This window comes from Mesoplodon bidens (assembly GCF_964165515.1).
Source record: "Mesoplodon bidens genome assembly, chromosome: X".
Taxonomy (NCBI): Eukaryota; Metazoa; Chordata; class Mammalia; order Artiodactyla; family Ziphiidae; genus Mesoplodon; species Mesoplodon bidens.
Window position 1 is genome coordinate 82,309,137 of NC_138163.1, and position 23,405 is coordinate 82,332,541.

A 23,405-nucleotide genomic window follows, 5' to 3' on the forward strand; every position below is an offset into this window, starting at 1 on the left:
AGTATTCAGTTTTACTTAAACGTTATCTTGGTATCTAGTGATTATCCATTTATTAACTCAATATCAGTCTAGCATTTTAAGCGAACTAAATATCTTGAAAATTATCTTAAATCTAACATTCTACAAACCGTTACTGCTGAAATTAAGAGTCTGTCAGAACAATGATTCAACTTTAGTTGAACACAATTTACATTTTTCATAATCTTAAATGTTATATATGAGTAATATATAACATTATTTAATTAGTAAATGTGTACATTTAGGAAAAACAGACCCAAGTTAAGTAAAATGTATGCTAGTTTTCTTTTTAATTAAATAATTCATTTACTCTTTATTTCAATCTTGCATTTTTCATTCTTTTTTTTTTACATTTTTTAGCATCTTTATTGGAGTATAGGTGCTTTACAATGTTGTGTTAGTTTCTGCTGTATAACAAAGTGAATCAGCTATATGTATACATATATACCCATATCCCCTCCCTCTTGTTTCTCCCTCTCATCCTCCCTCCCTCCCTTTTTACTTTACACAAATAAATCACCAAAAAAGTCTGTCTTTTCAACCAAAGTCACTAATCTCATTTGCCAAAGATTTACCTTAACTTTGGATTACTAAAATGTTTGAGTTAGTTGAATTTCTGTATAAGAATACTTTTAGTTTATCACATGTAAAGTATTAGAAGTTCAGTTTCCTTTTTATGGAAATTTTAAGAATATTTGTATATAAGTGCTTATTTATATCTATAAACCAATTAGAACAGAGCTCCTTTAATATGAGACTTTATAATCTAATTTATGAATACCTGCCAGAGATAGGAAAACATTTCCTACTCAATGTGAAGTCAAGGTCTTTCTCAATTATCAGCACATAGACACAGGGATATAGATCTTGTAGCTTCAGATCTACAACTTCAGCTATGGGTCAAGAATAAATACAGAAACTTACCAGTCCAGATATCATAGTGCTGTTCTTCCCAGCAGGCATGAAATAATTGATTAATTAGAGCTCAAAATGGACAAATAGAACAACAAAAAAGACTAACAAATTAAATTGTCTGTTGTTTTTTACCCAGTCAAAGACTAGTTAATCTGTTCATCCATTTACAGAAATCACCAAATGATCAGACCATAAAACCACATTCCCAGTCATTGCTGCTACCAAGGGAGAATAACTTATTGGCTATACCCAAACCAGAAGCAAAAACAAAACATAAACTCAATAGAAAAGAAAAAAGAGATTCAACAAAGTTCTACTGGCACTTGGGGTTCAATCTGGGAGCCAAGAAAAGATGAGGTTAAGCAGTCCATGACTTGCACTTCTCTGGCAACACGATTTACCCTGTTCTGTCAAGTGTATTCATTTGGCATTTTGGTGGATAATTTTTTAAAAGATATATCCATTACTCTCGTACAAATATAAAACGAACATGTGTTAAAGATTTTATTTAACTCATTAATTGATGAGAAAACATAATGTTAGAATCAATTTCAATTTCCATTTCATTTTGCTTACTTATCTCTTATTTTCTGTATCCCTTTCTGTTTATTCAGTGGTGTCTCTTCACTTTTGCTGCTTCCAGTTTTACCTTTATTTCTGCGATGATTTTTGTTTCTCTTACCATTTCCTTCTAAAATGGCTCATATTTCATTTCCTTTTGTCTACCAGCTCTTCCCTGAGCTCTTGAATGCCCACTTTATATTTTTATTTTATAGAGATGATTACCTAATTAATGTTTTATAATTCATGCTGACATGTTTGGTCACAATTTTCATCTGTTTTATGGCAGCATTCCTCTGGTGAGAATTCTCCATCTACCATTCTTTTTTCCTATTCTTCTCATCCCATTTTCATGTAATATCTTATACTGTGCTATACTTTGGATAACCTATTTTTTTAATTCAGTTTTATTTATTTTTTTAATATATTTATCTCTTTTTTTTTTGGCTGCGTTGGGTCTTCGTTGCTGCACACAGGCTTTCTCTAGTTGTGGCGAGTGGGGGCTGGTGGCTTCTCTTGCTGCAGAGCACGGGCTCTAGGCGCACAGGCTTCAGTAGTTGTGGCACGTGGGCTCAGTAGTTGTCCATGGCTCTAGAGTGCAGGCTCAGTAGTTGTGGCACACAGGCTTAGTTGCTACACAGCATGTGGATCTTCCCAGACCAGGGCTCGAACCTGTGTCCCCTGCATTGGCAGGCAGATTCTTAACCACTGTGCCACCAGGGAAGTCCCTAAAATTTTATTTTATTGTGGTAAGAACACTTAACATGAGATCTACCCTCTTAACAAAGTTTTAAGTGTACAATATAGAATGTTTACTATAGGTACAGTGTTTTACAGCAGAACTCTAGAACTGATTCATCTTGTTTAACTGTAAATTTATGCCTGTTGATTATCAACTCTCCATTTCCCTTCCTAGCAACCACCATTCCACTCTTTGAGTCTATGACTTTGACTATTTTAGATACCCCATAGAAGTAGAATCATGCAATATTTGTCCTTCTGTGACTGGCTTATTTCACTTAGCATACTGTCCTCAGAGTTCATCCATGTTGTCACATATTGCAGAATTTCCTTTTTTAAGGTTGAATAGTATTCCATAATATGTATAAACCACACTTTCTTTATCCATTCATGCCTCAGTGGACATTTAGCTAGTTTCTATATTTGGTTATTGTGAATAGTTCTGCAGTGAACATGGGAGTGCTAGTATCTCTCCAAGATCCTGATTTCAGTTCTTTTGGATAAATACCAGAAGTGGGATTGCTGGACTGTACAGTAATTCTATTTTTAATTTTTTAAAGAACCTCTGTACTGTTTTCTATAGCGGTTGCACCATTTTGCATTCCCAGCAACAATGTACAAGGGTTCCAGTTTCTCCACATCCTTGCCAATACTTGTCTTTTTTTTTTTTTGATAATAGCCATCCTGACAGATGTGAAATGATGTTTTTGGTTTTGATTTGCATTTATGTGATGATTCATGACTTTGAGCATCTTTTCATATACCTCTTGGCCATTTGCATGTCTTTTTTGGAGAAATGTCTATTCAAGTATTTAGCCCATTTTTAAACCGAGTTACTAGTTTTTCGCTATTGAGTTTTGATAACTTATCTTTAATTGTGGTACTTTTTCCTTAGGCCAACTATTTGTAGGAAGTTCATGTGGAGAGGAGGCTAGGGCCATGATCCAGGCTAGCAGAAGTTTATACCTATGATCTAGGGTTGTTGCGTACATGAGTTCTTGTAGTCTTTATGTTTTCCCAGCCAGTGGATATAGGTACCTGTAGAGCTTCTCATAACACAAAGGTTCTTCTCCACTGTCTCACTGACCAGCTGCTCACTCTTCAGCCCTTTCTCCTCTGCTTCTCAAAACCAAACCAAACTCAGACAAGTTCCCATCACCAGCCTATAAACTGTTCTTGTTATTGTAGATAAAGGATTTGCATCTTGGTGTGTGCCCCTAACTTTGGACTGTTGTACTCTTGCTGGCCTTTTCTGATACCATATTTATTTTTTAAACATGTGTATATATGTTTGTATGCATATATACTAGATTGTAAGCTTCAAGAGGACAAATACTGTATCTGCGTTTGCTTACCTTTGTATAGCCAATACTTGATATTTGATTATTGCACGAATGAACAAAAGAATACACACACACAAACATACACATACACATATACGTATACAGTCGTCCCTCGATATCTGCGGGAGATTTGGTTCCAGGGCCCCCCCCTGGATACCAAAATCCCCGGATGCTCAAGTCCTTATAAAATGGCTTAGTATTTGCAAATAACCTGCATATTTCCTCCTGTATACTTTAATCATCTCTAGGTTATTTATAATACTTAATACAAAGTAAATGCTATGTAAATAGCTGTAAATACAATGTAAATACTATGTAAATAGTTGCTAGCACATGGCAAATTCAAGTTTTGCTTTTTGGAACTTTCTGGAATTTTTCTTTGTTTGTTTTTAATATTTTTGATCTGTGGTTAGTTGAATCTGCACGTGTAGAACCTGCTAATAGGGAGAGCTGACTGTAAGCATGCATACATGTGAATGCATATATCATATATAAAGCCTTGGAAGGTTACACACCAGACTCAACATTTGCTAGGATTTAGTGAGTTTGTGAGACTTTTACTTTTTATGTCACTTATTATTTGTATTGTTTGAATTTTTCAATGAATATGTAGTACTTTAATAATAAAACAAAATTCAGTTAGAAAAAATGAATCTGTCTTGTTAAAGGTTTATATTTCTTAAGATTGGGTATTTCCAATGAAATAATGCCTAAAATTATGAGCCCACCATGTGAATAATGTAAATAAATCATTAAGCTACCAACTGTAAATAGACAAATTAAGGCAAAGTGCAAAGCTGGTGACTCATAAGCTCCTGGGGGGAAATTGGAAAACGCCAACCTTTTAAAAATCTATTCCAAATCAAAGTTAATTAAGAACTGTATAAACAGTGACTGAAATCTTAGTGCTATGGGAATTGGCTTTTACAAAAGAATTAACCCTGATGTGCCATTATGTCAGTGACCTAAGGACAGCAGCTTACCACACGCAGTCTACAGAGTCTTTATTAAATTCTTAGGGGCTACTAGGTATTGCGAAAGCATAAGGAAATGTGTTGCGGTCTCTAACCTTAAATTTACAGTGAAGAAAGGAGACCAGAAACAATCTATTACACATATACAAAGCTAAATGAAATAACTTCACTAATAGAAATATAGAGGGTATGGGACCACAGAAGAAGAAATGATCCTTTCCAAAAGGTAATATTTGAACTTACTCTTGAAGAATGAGTAAGATTTTAATGGTTAGAGAAGGAAGTAGAAGGCATTAAAAGCTGTGGGAACTGAATAAACAAAAGCCAGGAGTACAAGAGAGCACTGTTACTTTTGGAATTGTCTCTTATTCAGTGGTTATATAGTGGGAGGTAAGGCTGAAAGTAGTGTGATCTGTAGTATGCCCCTTCTCAACAGTAAATCAGGCCAATAGTATCACCTTAGTCCAAGCTATGTCATTTCTCACCTGGACCACTGTAATAGCTTCTCAACTATCCTCTCTGCTTCCACAGTTGCCCCTCTATAAATCCAGTAGCCACACAGCAGCCAAAGTATTATAAGTCAGATCATGTCAGTCCTCTTGTACTTCCCATTTAGTTGGACTTAAAATAAAATCCAAAGTCCTTACCATGATCTACAAGGCCATAGATTATCCAGCTTTTGGTTTCCTCTCTGACCTAATCTCTCATCACTCTGCCTTAGCTCACTATAATCTAGCTCTACTATATCTTAATAATAATACCTTATACTTTCTTGCCTCTGGCTCTTTGTATTTGCTATTCCCTTTGCCTAGAACACTTCTCCTGGATATTCATGTGGCTTGCTCCTCCACATCCTCTGCTCAAGTATCACCCCCTTCAGAGAGGTCTTTTCTGCCCACACCCTTTCTAAAATATCAACTTGTATCACTATCTACTCCCTTAACCTATAGTTTTTCTTTAAAACACACATCACTACTTGACATTATATTATATATTGTATATCAGTTTTATTCCCAACTAGAATCTAAGTTCCATGCAGGTAGAAAAGTTGTCTATCTTGTTCATCCTTTATCCCTACCTCCTAAAACTATCTGGCATATACTAGGGCTTAAAATACATTTACTAATGAAATGCTGCTATGGTGCCAGAAATTCTATCATTAGAAAGTCATTTGTTTGAGTATTAGAGCATTTTGGTCTTTGAGAGCCCTCTTTGCAAAGATGCCTGGGAGAGCTTACAATTTATCACTCATTATCAGTTTACACTTTGGGAGAGAAACATTAAGAAAAACACCTTAAAAAAGATTCAACTTGGGATATAGGTATAGGACAGAGAAAGGCAGATCAGGTTTCCAGAAAAAGAAAAAGGAGATTTAAAGGGAAGTAGGGATTGCACCACACATGACTGCTTATGATTTTAAGACACTCCAAACCTTTCTAACACAAGGGAACTCACTACCTTCTGAATCTATTTTTCTGGCTTCTTTTGAGTATCTCCACTTAAGAGCATAATTTTTGGATGTTGCTAGGAACATCCTTGGAGTTACTTTCTACATGAAGAGTCATCACACATTAGGGCTAAGAGTAATCTTAGTGATTACATTTCTTAAAGCTATTTATTTTGTCATATGAGTAATTTTTCTAATATGTTTATTGGAGTACAATTGCTTTATATTGGTGTATTAGTTTCTGATTTATAACAAAGTGAATCAGCTATACGTATACATATATCCCCATATCTCTTCTCTTCTGCATCTCCCTCCCTCCCACCCTCCCTATCCCACCCCTCTAGGTGGTCACAATGCACCGAGCTGATCTCCCTGTGCTATGCGGCTGCTTCCCACTAGCTACAGGTTTTATATTTGGTAGTGTATATATGTCCATGCCACTCTCTCACTTTGTCCCAGCTTCCCCTTCCACTTCCCTGTGTCCTCAAGTCCATTCTCTAGTAGGTCTGCGTCTTTATTCCCGTTCTGACCCTAGGTTATTCATGACCACTTTTTTTTTTAGATTCCATATATATGTGTTAGCATACAGTATTTGTTTTTCTCTTTCTGACTTCACTCTGTATGACAGACTCTAGGTCCAGCCACCTCACTACAAATAACTCAATTTCGTCTTTCTTTTTTTTTTTTTTTTTTTTTGCGGTATGCGGGCCTCTCACTGTTGTGGCCTCTCCCGTTGCAGAGCACAGGCTCTTAGACGTGCAGATTCAGCGGCCATGGCTCACAGACCTAGCCGCTCCATGGCATGTGGGATCTTCCCGGACCTGGGCACGAACCCGTGTCCCCTGCATCGACAGGCGGACTCTCAACCACTGCGCCACCAGGGAGGCCCAATTTCGTTTCTTTTTATGGCTGAGTAATATTCCATTGTATATATGTGCCACATCTTCTTTATCCATTCATCTCTCAGTGGACACTTAGGTTGCTTCCATGTCCTGGCTATTGTAAGTAGAGCTGCAGTGAACATTTTGGTACATGACTCTTTTTGAATTATGGTTTTCTCAGGGTATATGCCCAGTAGTGGGATTACTGGGTCATATGGTAGTTCTATTTTTAGTTTTTTAAGGAACCTCCATACTGTTCTCCATAGTGGCTGTATCAATTTACATTCCCACCAACAGTGCAAGAGGGTTCCCTTTTCTCCACACCCTCTCCAGCATTTATTGTTTCTAGATTTTTTGATGATGGCCATTCTGACCAGTGTGAGATGATATCTCATTGTAGTTTTGATTTGCATTTCTCTAATGATTAATGACGGTGAGCATTCTTTCATGTGTCTGTTGGCAATCTGTATATCTTCTTTGGAGAAATGTCTGTTAGGTCTTCTGCCCATTTTTGGATTGGGTTCTTTGTTTTTTTTGATATTGAGCTGCATGAGCTGCTTGTAAATTTTGGAGATTAATCCTTTGTCAGTTGCTTCATTTGCAAATATGTTCTCCCGTTCTGAGGGTCATCTTATTCGTCTTGTTTATGGTTTCCTTTGCTATGCAAACGCTTTGAAGTTTCATTAGGTCCCATTTGTTTATTTTTGGTTTTATTTCCATTTCTCTAGGAGGTGGGTCAAAAAAGATCTTGCTGTGATTTATGTCATAGAGTGTTCTTCCTATGTTTTCCTCTAAGAGTTTGATAGTTTCTGGCCTTACATTTAGGTCTTTAATCCATTTTGAGCTTATTTTTGTATATGGTGTTAGGGAGTATTCGAATCTCATACTTCTACATGTACCTGTCCAGTTTCCCCAGCATCACTTATTGAAGAGGCTGTCCTTTCTCCACTGTACATTCCTGCCTCCTTTATCAAAGATAAGGTGACCATAGGTGTGTGGGTTTATCTCTGGGCTTTCTATCCTGTTCCATTGATCTATATTTCTGTTTTTGTGCCACTACCATACTATCTTGATTACTGTAGCTTTGTAGTATAGTCTGAAGTCAGGGAGCCTGATTCCTCCAGCTCCGTTTTTCGTTCTCAAGATTGCTTTGGCTATTCAGGGTCTTTTGTGTTTCCATTACAAATTGTGAAATTTTTTGTTGTAGTTCTGTGAAAAATGCAAGTGGTAGTTTGATAGGGATTGCATTGAATCTGTAGATTGCTTTGGGTAGTAGATTCATTTTCATAATGTTGATTCTTCCAAACCAAAACACGGTATATCTCTCCATCTATTTGTATCATCTTTAATTCCCTTCATCAGTGTCCTGTAATTTTCTGCATACAGGTCTTTTGTCTCCTTATGTAGGTTTATCCCTAGGTATTTTATTCTCTTTGTTGCAATGGGAAATGGGAGTCTTTTCTTAATTTCACTTTCAGATTTTTCATCATTAGTGTATAGGAATGCAAGAGATTTCTGTGCATTAACTTTGTACCCTGCTACTTTACCAGATTCATTGATTAGCTCTAGCAGTTTTTCGGTAGCATCTTTAGGATTCTCTATGTATAGTATCATGTCATCTGCAAACAGTGACAGCTTTACTTCTTCTTTTCCCATTTGGATTCTTTTTATTTCTTTTTCTTCTCTGATTGTTGTGGCTAAAACTTCCAAAACTAGGTTGAATAATAGTGGTGCGAGTGGGCAACCTTGTCTTTTTCCTGATCTTAGTGGAAATGGTTTCAGTTTTTCACCATTGAGGACGATGTTGCCTGTGGGTTTGTCATATATGGCCTTTATTATGTTGAGGAAAGTTCCCTCTATGCCTACTTTCTGCAGGGTTTTTATCATAAATGGGTGTTGAAGCTTTCTCTGCATCTGTTGAGATGATCATATGGTTTTTGTCCTTCAGTTTGTTAATATGGTGTATCACGTTGATTGATTTGCATATATTGAAGAATCCTTGCATTCCTGGGATGATCACCACTTGATCATGGTGTATGATCCTTTTAATGTACTGGCTGTTGGATTCTGTTTGCTAGTATTTTGTTGAGGATTTTTGCATCTATGTTCATCAGTGATATTGGCCTTTCTTTGTGACATCCTTGTCTGGTTTTGGTATCAAGGTGATGGTGGCCTCGTAGAATGAGTTTGGGAGCGTTCCTCCCTCTGCTGTATTTTGGAAGATTTTGAGAAGGATAGGTGTTAGCTCTTCTCTAAATGTTTGATAGAATTCTCCTGTGAAGCCTTCTGGTCCTGGGCTTTTGTTTGTTGGAAGATTTTTAATCACAGTTTCAATTTCAGTGCTTGTCATTGGTCTGTTCATATTTTCTATTTATTCCTGGTTCAGTCTTGGAAGGTGGTGCGTTTCTAAGAATTTGTCCATTTCTTCCAGGTTGTCCATTTTATTGGCATAGAGTTGCTTGTAGTAATCTCTCATGATCCTTTGTATTTCTGCAGTGTCATTTGTTGCTTCTCCTTTTTCATTTCAAATTCTGTTGATTTGAATCTTCTCCCTTTTTTTCTTGATGAGTCTGGCTAATGGTTTATCAATTTTGTTTACCATCTCAAAGAACGACCTTTTAGTTTTATTGATCTTTGCTATCATTTCCTTCATTTCTTTTTCATTTATTTCTGGTCTGATCTTTATGATTTATTTCCTTCTGCTACCTTCGGGGGTTTTTTGTTCTTCTTTCTCTAACTGGTTTAGGTGTAAGGTTAGGTTGTTTATTTGAGGTGTTCCTTGTTTCTTGAGGTAGGATTGTATTGCTATAAACTTCCCTCTTAGAACTGCTTTTGGTGCATCCTATAGATTTTGGGTCTTCGTGTTTTCATTGTCATTTGTTTCTAGGTATTTTTTGATTTCCTCTTTGATTTCTTCAGTGATCTCTTGGTTATTAAGTAGTGTATTGTTTAGCCTCCATGTGTTTGTATTTTTTACAGATTTTTTTCCTGTAATTGATATCTAGTCTCATAGCGTTGTGGTCAGAAAACATAACTTGATACGATTTCAGTTTTCTTAAATTTACCAAGACTTGAATTGTGAACCAAGGTATGATCTATCCTGGAGAGTGTTCCATGAGCACTTGAAAAGAATGTGTATTCTGTTGTTTTTAGATGGAATGTCCTATAAATATCAATAAAGTCCATCTTGTTTAATGTATCATTTAAAGCTTGTGTTTCCTTATTTCTTTTCATTTTGGATGATCAGTCCATTGGTGAAAGTGGGGTGTTAAAGTCCCCTACTATGATTTTGTTACTGTCAATTTCCCTTTTATGGCTGTTAGTATTTGCCTTATGTATTGAGGTGCTCCTATGTTGGGTGCATAAATATTTAGAATTGTTATATCTTCTTCTTGGATTGATCCCTTGATCATTATGTAGTGTCCTTCTTTGTCTCTTGTAATAATATTTCTTTTAAAGTCTGTTTTGTCTGATGTGAGAATTGCTACTCCGGCTTTCTTTTGATTTCCATTTGCATGGAATATCTTTTTCCATCCCCTCACTTTCAGTCTGTATGTGTCCCTAGGTCTGAGGTGGGTCTCTTGTAGACAGCATACATAGGGGTCTTGTTTTTGTATCCATTCAGCCAGTCTATGTCTTTTTGTTGGAGCATTTAATCCACTTACATTCAAGGTAATTATCGATATGTATGTTCCTATTACCATTTTGTTAATTGTTTTGCATTTGTTATTGTAGGTCTTTTCCTTCTCTTGTGTTTCCTGCCTAGGGGAATTCCTTTTGCATTTGTGGTAAAGCTGGTTTGGTGGTGCTGAATTTTCTTAGCTTTTGCTTGTCTGTAAAGGTCTTAATTTCTCCGTCAAATCTGAATGAGATCCTTGCTGGGTAGAGTAGTCTTGGTTGTAGGTTTTTGCCCTTCATCACTTTCAGCATATCCTGCCACTCCCTTCTGGCTTGCAGAGTTTCTGCTGAAAGATCAGCTGTTAACCTTATGGGGATTCCCTTATGTGTTATGTATTGTTTTTCCCTTGCTGCTTTTAATGTTTGTTCTTTGTATTTAATTTTTGATAGTTTGATTAATATGTGTCTTGGCGTGTTTCTCCTTGGACTTATCCTGTATGGTTCTCTCTGTGCTTCCTGGACTTGATTAACTATTTCCTTTTCCATATTAGGGAAGTTTTCAACTATAATCTCTTCAAATATTTTCTCAGTCCCTTTCTTTTTCTCTTCTTCTTCTTGGACCCCTGTCATTCGAATGTTGGTGCATTCAGTGTTGTCCCAGAGGTCTCTGAGACTGTCCTCAATTCTTTTCGGGTTTTTTTTGTTTTTTTTTTCTGTGGTACGCGGGCCTCACTGCTATGGCCTCTCCTGTTGCGGAGCACAGGCCCTGGACGTGCAGGCTCAGTGGCTATGGCTCACGGGCCCAGCCGCTCCGTGGCACGTGGGATCTTCCCGGACCGGGGCACGAACCCGTGTCCCCTGCATCGGCAGGCGGACTCTCAACCACTGTGCCACCAGGGAAGCCCTCATTCTTTTTTCTTAATTCTGTTCTGCAGGAGTTTTTTCCACTAGTTTATCGTCCAGGTCACTTATCCGTTCTTTTGCCTCAGTTATTCTGCTCTTGATCCCTTCTAGAGCATTTTTAATTTCATTTATTGTGTTGTTCATCACTGTTTGTTTGTTCTTTAATTCTTCTAGGTCCTTGTTAAAGGTTTCTTTTATTTTCTCCATTGTATTTCCACGATTTTGGATCATCTTTACTATCATTATTCTGAATTCTTTTTCAGTTTGACTGCCTGTTTCCTCTTCATTTTTTAGGTCTGGTGAGTTTTTGCATTGCTCCTTCATCTGCTGTGTCTTTCTTTGTCTTCTCATTTTGCTTAACTTACTGTGATTGAGGTCTGCTTTTCACAGGCTACAGGTTCGTAGTTCCCGTTGTTTTTGGTCTCTGTCCCCAGTGGCTAAGGTTGGTTCAGTGGGTTGTGTAGGCTTCCTGGTGGAGGGGACTAGTGCCTGTGTTCTGGTGGATGACTCTGCATCTTGTCTTCTTGTGGGCAGGTCCACGTCTGGTGGTGTGTTTTGGGGCGTCTTTGGCCTTATTATCGTTTTAGGCAGCCTCTCTGCTAATGGATGGGGTTGTGTTCCTGTCTTGCTAGTTGTTTGGCACAGGGTGTCCAGCACTGTAACTTGCTGGTCGTTGAGTGGAGCTGGGTCTTTGCGCTGAGATGGAGATCTCTGGGAGATTTTCGCCGTTTGATGTTACGTGGAGCCGGGAGGTCTCTTGTGGACCAGTGTCCTGAACTTGGCTCTCCCATCTCAGAGGCACAGCCCTGATGACTGGCTGGAGCACCAAGAGCCTGTCATCCACACAGCTCAGAATAAAAGGGAGGAAAAAAAGGAAGAAAGAAAGAAGATAAAATAAAATAAAGTTATTAAAATAAAAATTAAAAATGGTTATTAAAAAACCATTTTTAAAAAGTAATAAAAAAATTTTTAAAAGGAAAGAAAGAAGAGAGCAACCAAACCAAAAAACAAATCCACCAATGATAACAGTGCTAAAAACTATAATAAATGGGCTTCCCTGGTGGCACAGTGGTTGAGAGTTCGCCTGCTGATGCAGGGGAGACGGGTTCGTGCCCCAGTCCGGGAAGATCCCACGTGCCGTGGAGCGGCTGGGTCCGTGAGCCATGGCTGCTGAACCTGCGTGTCCGGAGCCTGTGCTCCGCAGCCGGAGAGGCCACAACAGGTAGAGGCCTGCGTACCGCAAAAAAATAATAATAATAAAATAAAATAATAAAAAATAAAACACACTATAAAAAAATACAGACAGAACCCTAGGACAGATGGTAAAAGCAAAGCTATACTGACAAAAACACAGAAGCATACACATACACACTCACAAAAAGAGAAAAAAGGAAAAAAATATATATATCATTGCTCCCAAAGTCCACCTCCTCAATTTGGGATGATTCATTATCTATTCAGGTATTCCACAGTTGCAGGGTTCATCAAGTTGATTGTGGAGATTTAATCCGCTGCTTCTGAGGCTACTAGGAGAAATTTCCCTTTCTCTTCTTTGTTCACACAGCTCCTGGGGTTCATCTTTGGACTTGGACCCGCCTCTGCGTGTAGGTCTCCTGAGGGCGTCTGTTCTTTGCTCAGACAGGACAGGGTTAAAGTGGCAGCTTATTCTGCTGCTCTGGCTCACTCAGGCCTGGGGGAGAGAAGGGTATGGAGTTCGGGGCAAGCCTGCAGTGGCAGAGGCCTGCATGACGTTGAACCAGCCTGAGGCACCGTGTGTTCTCCTGGGCAGTTTGTCCCTGGATCACGGGACCCTGGCAGTGGCGGGCTGCACAGGCTTCTGTGAGGGGAGGTGTGGATAGTGACCTGTGCTTGCACACAGGCTTCTTGGTGGCGGCAGCAGCAACATTAGTGTGTCATGCCCGTCTCTGGGGTCCGCGCTGATAGCCGTGGCTCGCGCCCGTCTCTGGAGCTCCTTTAAGCGGTGCTCTTAGTCCCCTCTTGTTGCGCACCAGGAAACAAAGAGGCAAGAAAAAGTCTCTCATATCTTTGGCAGCTCCAGACTTTTTCCCAGACTCCCTCCCGGCTAGCCGTGGCACACTAGCCAGGCTGTGTTCATGCAGCCAACCCCAGTCCTCTCCCTGGGATCCGACCAAAGCCAGAGCCTCAGCTCCCCGCCCCCACCGGTTCTGGCGGGTGAGCAGACAAGCCTCTTGGGCTGGTGAGTGCTGGTCGGCACTGATCCTCTGTGCGGGAATCCCTCCGCTTTGCCCTCCACACCCCTATTGCTGTGCTCTCTTCCATGGCTCCAAAGTTTCCCCCCCACCCTGTCCACTCCCCCATCTCCACCCGCAAAGGGGCTTCCTAGTGTGTAGAACCTTTTCCTCCATCATAGCTCCCTCCCACTGGTGCAGGTCCCGTCCGTATTCTTTTGTCTCTGTTTTTTCTTTTTTGTTTTGCCCTACCCAGGTATGTGGGGAGTTTCTTGCCTTTTGTAGGTCTGAGGTCTTCTGCCAGCATTCAGTAGGTGTTCTTTAGGAGTTGTTCCACATGTAGATGTATTTCTGATGTATTTGTGGGGAGGAAGGTGATCTCCACGTCTTACTCTTCCACCATCTTTAAGCTCCCCTCTCCGTGACTCTGTTTAACTGTTTGAGGACCTGCCAGACCATTTTCCAAATTGGCTGCACCATTTTATATTGTCACCAGTAGTGTATAAGGCTTCTAATTTCTCCACCAGCATGCCAACACTTGTATTATCTGACTTTTTGATTCTAGCCACCCTTCTTTGTGTAGAGTGATATCCCATTGTGGTTTTGATTTCCTGATGACTGATTTTCCTTTTTTTTTAAACTTTATTTATTTATTATTTATTTTTGGCCGTGTTGGGTCTTCGTTGCTACACGTGGGCTTTCAGTACTTGCGGCACGCGAGGGCTACTCTTGGTTGCGGTGTGCGGGCTTCTCATTGTGGTGGCTTCTCTTGTTGCAGAGCATGGCCTCTAGGCACTCGGGCTTCAGCAGTTGTGGCACGTGGACTCAGTAGTTGTAGCTCAGGAGCTCTAGAGCGCAGGCTCAGTAGTTGTGGCGTACGGGCTAAGTTGCTCCGTGGCATGTGGGATCTTCCCGGAGCAGGGCTCGAACCCCTGTTCCCTGCATTGGCAGGTGCATTCTTAACCACTGCACCAACAGGGAAGTCTCAATGACTGGTTTTCTTGACAACTAATGGTATTGAGCATTTTTTCATATGCCTGTTGGTGATTTGTACGTATTTTTTGGAGGAATGTCGTTTGCCCAATTTTTAATTGGCTTCCCTGGTGGCACAGTGGGTGAGAGTCCGCCTGCTGATGCAGGGGACACTGGTTCATGCCCCGGTCTTGGAGGATCCCACATGCCGCGGAGCAGCTGGGCCCGTGAGCCATGGCTGCTGGGCCTGTGCGTCCAGAGCCTCTGCAACAGAAGAGGCCACAACAGTGAGAGGCCCGCGTACCGCAAAAAAAAAAAAAAATTATTGTCATAAGAGTCCTTTATATATTCTAGATGCAGGTCCCTGATCAGATATATGACTTGCAAATATTTTCTCCCATTCTGTGGGTTTTTTCCTTTTCTCAGTAGCATCCTTTGAAGCACTTTTTTTTTTTTAACTTTCATGAGGTACAGTTTATCTATTTTTCTTTTGTTGTTCCTGCTTCTGGTATCATATCTAATAACTGCCAATCCAAAGTCATAAAGGTTTACTCCTGTGGTTTCTTCTAAAGAGTTTTATAGTTTTAGTTCTTACATGTAGGTCTTTGATCCATTTTGAGTTAACTTTTGTACGTGGTATGAAGTAGGTCCAGTTTCATTATTTTCCATGTGGCTATACAGATCCACTTTTTTGAAAAAGCTATTCTTGGGAACTCCGTGGTGGTCCATTGGTTAGAACTCTGTGCTTTCACTGCTGAGGGCGCGGGTTCAATCCCTGGTCAGGGAACTAAGATCCTGAAAGCCATGTGGCACAGCCAAAAAGAAAAGAAAAGAAGTTATTCTTTCCCCATTGGATGGTCTTTGTCTCCTTGTGGAAAACTGTTGACCATAGACACATGGTTTTATTTCAGGAAATGTTAGTCTCCAAATGTGTTCTTCTTCTTCTTCTTTTTTTTTTTTTTTTGTGTGTGTGTGTGTGCTCTTCTTTTTCAAGGTTGTTTTGGGTATTCTGGATCCCTTGAATTTCCACATGAATTTTAGGATCAGCCTGTTAGTTTCTGAAAAAAGAAAAAGCCAGCTGGGATTCTGGTAGGGATTGTGTTGAATATATAGATCATTTTTAGGGGTATTGCCATTTTAACAATGTCAAGCCTTCTAATCCATGAACATGGAATATTTTTCCATTTATTTACATCTTAATTTCTTTCAATGATTTTTTATAGTTTTCAGTGTACAAGTCCTTTACTTCTTTAATCCTAAATAGTTTATTTTTGGTGCTGTTATAAATGGAATTGTTTTCTTAATCTTATTCTCATTTTGCTCATGGCTATTGTATAGAAATAGAATTGATTTTTGTACATTAATATTATTAAACTTCTTTATTAGTTCTAATGGTATTTTACTGGAATCCCTAGGAATTTTATTTACAGGATCACATTGTGTATTAATAGTTTCACTACTTCATTTCCAGTCTCGATGTTTTTTATTTCTTTTCCTTGCCTAATTTCTTTAGGTAGAACTTACAGTACAGTGTTGAATAGTAATGGTAGGGGTGGGCATACATGTCTTTCTTCATCTTAGAGGGAAAGAATCCAGTCTTTCACCATTAAGTATGTTGTTAGCTGTGGTTTTTTCATAGATGCCCTTTATCAGGTTGAGGAAGCTCCCTTCCACTCCTAGTTTGTTAATTGTTTTTATCATGACAGTGTTTTATCAGGCTTATTGGATTCTGTCAAATACTTTCCACCTCTACTGAGATCATCATGTAGTCTCTGTTTTGTTGATATGGTGTATTATATTAATTGGTTTTCACTTGTTAAAGCAACCTTACATTCCTGGGAAAAATCCCACTTGATCACATTGTATAATTCTTTTATATGTTGCTGGATGCAGAATACTAGTATTTTGTTGGGGATTTTTGTGTCTATATTCATAAGAGACATTTGTCTAATTTTCTTCACTTGTGATGTCTTTGTCTGGTTTTGGTATCGTAGTAATCTGGCCTTATAGCATAAGTTGTGAAATGTTCCATCCCCTTCAATTTTTGAAAGAATTAGTAAATACTTAGTATTAATTATTCTTTAAATGTTTGCTCCAATCCTGTGGTGAAGCTGTATAGGCCTGGCCTTTTCTTTTTCTGTAGTTTTTTAAAAATATTTATTTATTTATTTTGGCTGTGCCGGGTCTTAGTTGTGGCATGTGGGATCTTTTACTTGTGGCATGCGGGATCTTTAGTTGCGGCATGCAGGCTCATAGTTGTGGCATGCAGACTCTTAGTTGTGGCATGCATGTGGGATCTAGTTCCCCAACCAGGGATCAAACCCAGGCCCCCTGCATTGGGAGTGTGGTGTCTTACCCACTGGACCACTAGGGAAGTCCCTGTATTTTAAATTACTAATTCAATATCTTCCTTCATTATACATCGATACAGATTGTCTGTTTCTTCTTGAGTCAGTTTCAGTAGTTTGTCTTTCTAGGAAATTGTTTATTTTATTCAGGTTGTCCAGTTTATTGGCATACATTTTTCATTGCATTCCTTTATAATCCTTTTTATTTCTCTAAGGTTGGTAATGATGTCTCTTTTTTTCATTTCTGATTCTAGCAATGAGGCTTCTCTCCTTTTTTCTTAGTCTAGCTAAAGTTTTGTCAATTTTGTTGGTCTTTTTAAAGAACCAGCTTCTGGTTTCATTAATTTTCTCTATTGTTTTCCTATTCTCTCATTCATTTCCACTCCAGTCTTTATTATTCTCTACCTTCTACTTCTTTGGGTTTAGTTTGCTCTTAAGTAATGTGGAGGGTTATATTATTGATTTGAGATCTATTTTTCCTTCTTTTTTTTAAGTTTCATTTTATTTTATTTTTTTCCAGGTTTATTGAGGTATAATTAACATACAGCACTATATAAGTTTAAGGTGTACAACATATTTTCTGTAAAGATATAATTAATTATATGTTTATATGTTTACCAATATAATTATATGTTTATGGATATAATTTTTCATCTAAGCACTTTAGCTGCATCCCATTAGTTTTATTATATTGTGTCTTCATTTTCATTCATTTTCAAAATATTTTCTAATTTCTCTTTTGATTTGTTTTTTCACGCATTGGTTGTTTAAAAGTGTCTTGTTTACTTTCAATATATTTGTGAGTTTCCCAATTTCTTTTTTGTTATTCTAATTTCATTCCACTGTGGTCACAGAACATACATTGTATCATTTTATATTTTGAAATTTATGGAGGTTTGTTTTATGACCTAGCATATCATTAATTCTAGAGAATATTCTATATGCATTTGAGAAGAATGTCTATCCTGCTGCTGTTGAGTGTTCTCTAAAGGTCTGGTAGGTCTAGTTGGCTTATAGTGTTTTTCAAGACATGTTTCCTTCTTGATCTTCTAATTGTTCTAAGTATAATTCATTTTAATAAAGTTCAGGAACACCCAACTCTATCAATAGTTGCATTAAATATAAATGGTCTAAATCAGAGGTCAGGACACGTTTCTTAAACACCCAATAGTAAATATTTTCAGCTAATAGGCCGTAGGGTCTCAGGCACAACTAGTCAACTCTGCCATTATAGGCAGAAAAATAGGCACAGATAATATTTAAACAAATGAACATGACTGGGTTCCCAGAAAACTTTATTGGCAAACAAGCGGCCAGCCCATAGATTGTAGTTTGCTCACCCCTGGTCTAAACACACCAATTAAAAGATCAAGAAAAGGGGCTTCCCTGGTGGCGCAGTGGTTGAGAGTCCGCCTGCCAATGCAGGGGACACGGGTTCGTGCCCCGGTCTGGGAAGATCCCACATGCCGCGGAGCGGTTGGGCCCGTGAGCCATGGCCGTTGGGCCTGCGCGTCCGGAGCCTGTGCTCCGCAACGGGAGAGGCCACAACAGTGAGAGGCCCGCATACAGCAAAAAAAAAAAAAAAAAAAAAAAAGATCAAGAAAAGAAATTAAGAATGTCAGATTGGCTAAAAAATCAACACCCAACTACATGCTGTCTATAAGAAACCCACTTATATATGAATACATAGATAGGTTAAAAATAAAAGGAATTGAAAAAGGTACACTATGCAAACACTAATCCAAAGAAAGCTGGAATGGCTATATAAATATCAGAGAAGACACTTTAAAACAAGGAATATTACTAAGGATAAAGAGGGATATAATGAAAAAGTGGTCAATTAAACATGGCAACATAACTCTCCTAAATTTGTAATGTACCAAACAACAGAGCTTCAAAATACATGAAACAAAAACTGATAGAACTGAAAGGAGGAATAGACAAATCCACCCTATGGTTGGAGACTCCAGTACAGTAATCAATAGAATAAGTCAACAGATACTGAACAAGGATATAGAAGACATAACTAACACTATCAACCAACTTGATCTAATTGACATTTATAGAATGCTCTACCCAACACCACCAGAATACACATTTATTTTCAAATGCACGTGGATCATTCAACATAGGCCATATTCTGAAGCATAAAATAAACCTGAAAAGAGTTAAAAGGATTGAAATCATGCAAAGTATTTTCTCTTCCCATAATGGAATTAAATGATAAATCTATAAAATATATGTAAAATATATTTTAGTTATATTTTTCCAAATATATTTTTGGAAATTAAACAACATACTTCTAGTTGATATAGAGGGAACATATATCAACATATTAAAGGCCATTTATGATGAACTCACAGCTACCATCATACTCAATGGTGAAATACTGAAAGTCTTTCCTCTAAGATCAGGAAGAAGACAAGGATGCCCTCTCTTGCTACTTCTATTTAACATAGCAATGGAAGTCCTAGCACTGCTATCAGACAAGACAAAGAAATAAAGTGCATCCAAATTGGATGGGAAGAAATAAAACTCAGTATTTCCAGATGACATGATACTATATATAAGAAACCCTAAAGTCTCCACCAAAAAAGTATTAGAATAAATGAATTCAGTAAAGTTGCAAGACACAAGATTAATATACAGAAATCTGTTGCTTTTCTATACACTAATAATGGACTATCAGGAAGATAAAGCAAGAAAACAATCGTGAATAAAATCACATCAAAAAGAATAAAATACCTAGGAATAAACTTAACCAAGGAGGTGAAAGACCTATACTCTGAAAACTATAAAACATTGATGAAGGAATTTGAAAATGATACAAAGAAATGGAAAGATATCCCATGTTCTTGGATTGGGAGAATTAATATTGTTTAAAATGTCCATACTACCCAAAGTGATCTACAGATTTAAGGCAATCCTCATCAAAATACCCATGACATTTTTCACAGAACTTGAACAAATAATCCTAAAATGTTTATGGAACCACAAGAGACCCCGAACTGCCAAAGCAATCTTGAGAAAAAAGAACAAAGCTGGGGTATCATGCTCCCTGACTTCAGACTGTACTACAAAGCTACTGATACTCAGCAAGTGTATAGAAGACATGAATAACACTATCAACCAACTTGATCTAATGGATATTTATAGAATGCTCTACCCAACAACACCAGAATACACATTTATTGTAATCAAAACAACACATTTTTTTGTAATCAAAACAACATGATACTGGCAAAAAAACAGACACATAGATCAGTGGAACAGAATAGAGAACCCAGAAATAAACCCATGCACCTACGGTCAATTGATCTATGACAAAGGAGGCAAGAATATACAATGGAGAAAAGACAGTCTCTTCAATAAGTGGTGCTGGGAAAACTGTACAGCCACATGTAAAAGAATGAGATTAGAACATTTCCTCACACCATACACAAAAATAAACTAAAAATGGATTAAAGACCTAAATGCAAGACCTAAAACCATAAAACTTCTAGAAGAGAACATAGGCAGAACACTCTTTGACATAAATCATAGCAATATTTTTTGGATCTGTCTCCTACAACAAAAGAAATAAAAGCAAAAATAAACAAATGGGACCTAATTAAACATAAAAACTTTTGCACAGCAAAGGAAACCATTGACAAAACGAAGAGACAAGCTATGTAATGGGAGAAAGTATTTGCAAATGATATGATCAATAAGGGGTTAATATCCAAAATATATAAAGAGCTCATACAACTCAGCATCAAGAAAAAAACCAACAACCCAATTGAAAATGGGCAGAAGTCCTAAATAGACATTTTCCCCAAGAAGACATACAGATGGCTAATAGGCACATGAAAAGATGCTCAACATGACTAATCATTAGAGAAATGCAAATCAAAACCACAATGAGATATCATCTCACACCTGTTAGAATGTCTACAAATAACAAATGTTGGTGGGGATGTGGAGAAAAGGGAACCCCTTGTACACTGTTGGTGGGAATGTAAATTGGTGTAGCCACTATGGAAAACAGTATAAGGTTCCTCAAAAAACTAAAAATAGAACTACCATGTGATTATGCAATTCCCTCCTGGTTATATATCTACAAAAAAAGAAGACAATAATTCAAAAAGATACATGCACCCCAATGTTCATAGCAGGATTATTTACAATAGCCAAGATATGGAAGCAACCTAAGTGTCTGTCAACAGATGAATGGGTAAAGAAGATGTGGTGTAATATATAAAATGGAATATTACTCAGCCATAAAAGAATGAAATTCTGCCATTTGCAACAACTTGGATGGACTTAGAGAATATTACCCTTAGTGAAATAAGTAAGACAGAGAAAGACAAATACTCTATGTTATCCCTTATATGTGGAATCTAAAAAGTAAAACAAACCAATGTACATAACAAAGCAGAAACAGATTCACAGATACAGAGGACAAACTAGTGGTTGCCACTGGGGAGAGTGAAGCGGGGAGGGGGCAGGACAGGAGTATGGGATTAAGAGATACAAACTACTATGTATAAAATAGATAAGCAACAAGGGTATATTGTACAGCACAGCAAAATATAGCCATTGTTTTGTAATAACTTTAAGCTGAGTGTAAGCTATAAAAATATTGAATCACTATGTTGTATACCCAAAACTAATATAATATTGTAAATCAACTATGCTTCAATTTAAAAAACATACTTTTAAATAATCAAATGGGTCGAAGAGAAATTCACAAGGGAAATCAGAAATAATTTGAATGGAAGTAAATGAAAACACAGCATATAAAAATTTGGAGGATACAGCTAAAGCAGTGTTTAGACAAAACTTTGTAGAAATAAATGCCTCTATTAGAAAAAGAAAGATCTTAAATAAGCCTCCACCTTAGGGAAAAAATTAGCAAATTGAACCAAATCAAGCAGAATGAAAGGAATAATATAAGAGCAGAAGTCAGTAAGATTTAAAACAGAAAATAATAGATAAAATTGATGAACCCAAAAGCTGTATTGTTGTTGTTGTTTGAAAAGATCAGTGCAGTTGAGAAAACTCTAGCCAGGCAGATCAAGACACAAATTAACAATATCAAGCATGATAGTGTTGACATCACTACAGATGCTACAGACATTAAAAAAAAGATAAGGGAATATTCTGAAGAAATTTATGCCCATTAATTTGAAGGGTTAGATGAGATTGACAAATTCCTTGAAAGTCAAACTACCAAAGCTCCCACAAAAAGAAATAGATAACCTGAATTGTCCTATACCCATTGAATTCATAGTTTAAAATCTAGTAAAACATGAAAAGGATAATAGATTATAACCAAGTAAGTTTTATCCTGGGTTCAGCATTGTAAACTCAATCATTTAATTCACCATATCAACAGATTAAGTGACAAGACTCAGCATCCATTTATTATAGAAACTCTCAGCTAAACAGGAATAGTAGGGAAGTTCCTCAAGCTGATAAAGGCCATCCACAAAAATGAAACCTACAGCTAATGTCATTTTTAATGATGAAAGACTGAATGCTTTCCCTCTAAGGACATAAACAAGTCAAGGATGTCTACTCTCACCACTCCTGGTCATCATCATCCTGGTGGTCCTAGCCAATGCAATAAGGCAAGCGAAAGAGTGGGAAAAGACATATATAGAGTGAAAAAGATCAAATAAAACTATCTGTATTTGCAGAGGACACATGATTCTCTATATCAAAAGTCCAAAGAATCTACAAAAAAGTTATGTGAACTAATAAATGAAGTTAAGCAAGTCACAGTATACAGGTCAATATTCAAAAGTTGATTATAGTTCTACATGCTATCACTGAAGTTCAATAACAAAAAATACCCATCAGTAGTGATAGAAGTCAAAATAGTTGTTAACTCTGCAAAGGTGATATTGACTGGAAAGGAGCAGGAGTGTTGGAAGTGTTCTATATCATGATCTGGGTAGTGATTATATGGGTTTGAACATATATAAAAATTCATCACCCTGTTTGTTTAAGATTAATGCACTTCACTCAGTTTATTATATGTATGCTATACCTCCAAACTTTTGAAAACGTTCAGTGTAACAAGGGTGATTGGAAACCATCTCACATAGTATGGTAGGTGCCACCTGATACAAGATTCTGCCCATGGCGATAACCAAGAAATATTGTTGACTGACTAAATGAAACAGTTCGGAAACTTTCCCTTGCTTTGTTTAAAATAAAACCACAGTTGGTTTATATTGCACTGTATTTTCTGGTTAACTCAGTCATTAAAGTAAGGCAGGTAAACGTATTTGAATTAGATAGCAACAAGACTTTTCCAGGCTATTTAGGAATATCATGGTAATAATTTCAGGAAATGTAGACAACTCTAGTGAATGCGTTTCAGGGTGTGAAAGTATTGGTGAGTTTATAGATTTTAAAATGTAAAAGATCTGTCTACAGGAGCTGGGATAACCTTCAAATTATAAGTAAAATTAATTTTCCTCAATA

The 23,405-nt window shown here is 37.6% G+C and overlaps 1 protein-coding gene across 1 annotated transcript in view; it reads left to right on the forward strand.

Moving 5' to 3' along the window:
• The window catches only part of TEX11 (testis expressed 11), a 150,658-nt gene that overhangs the window by 94,975 nt on the left and 32,278 nt on the right, over window positions 1-23,405 (forward strand). The gene's annotated exons all lie outside the window — the stretch shown is intronic.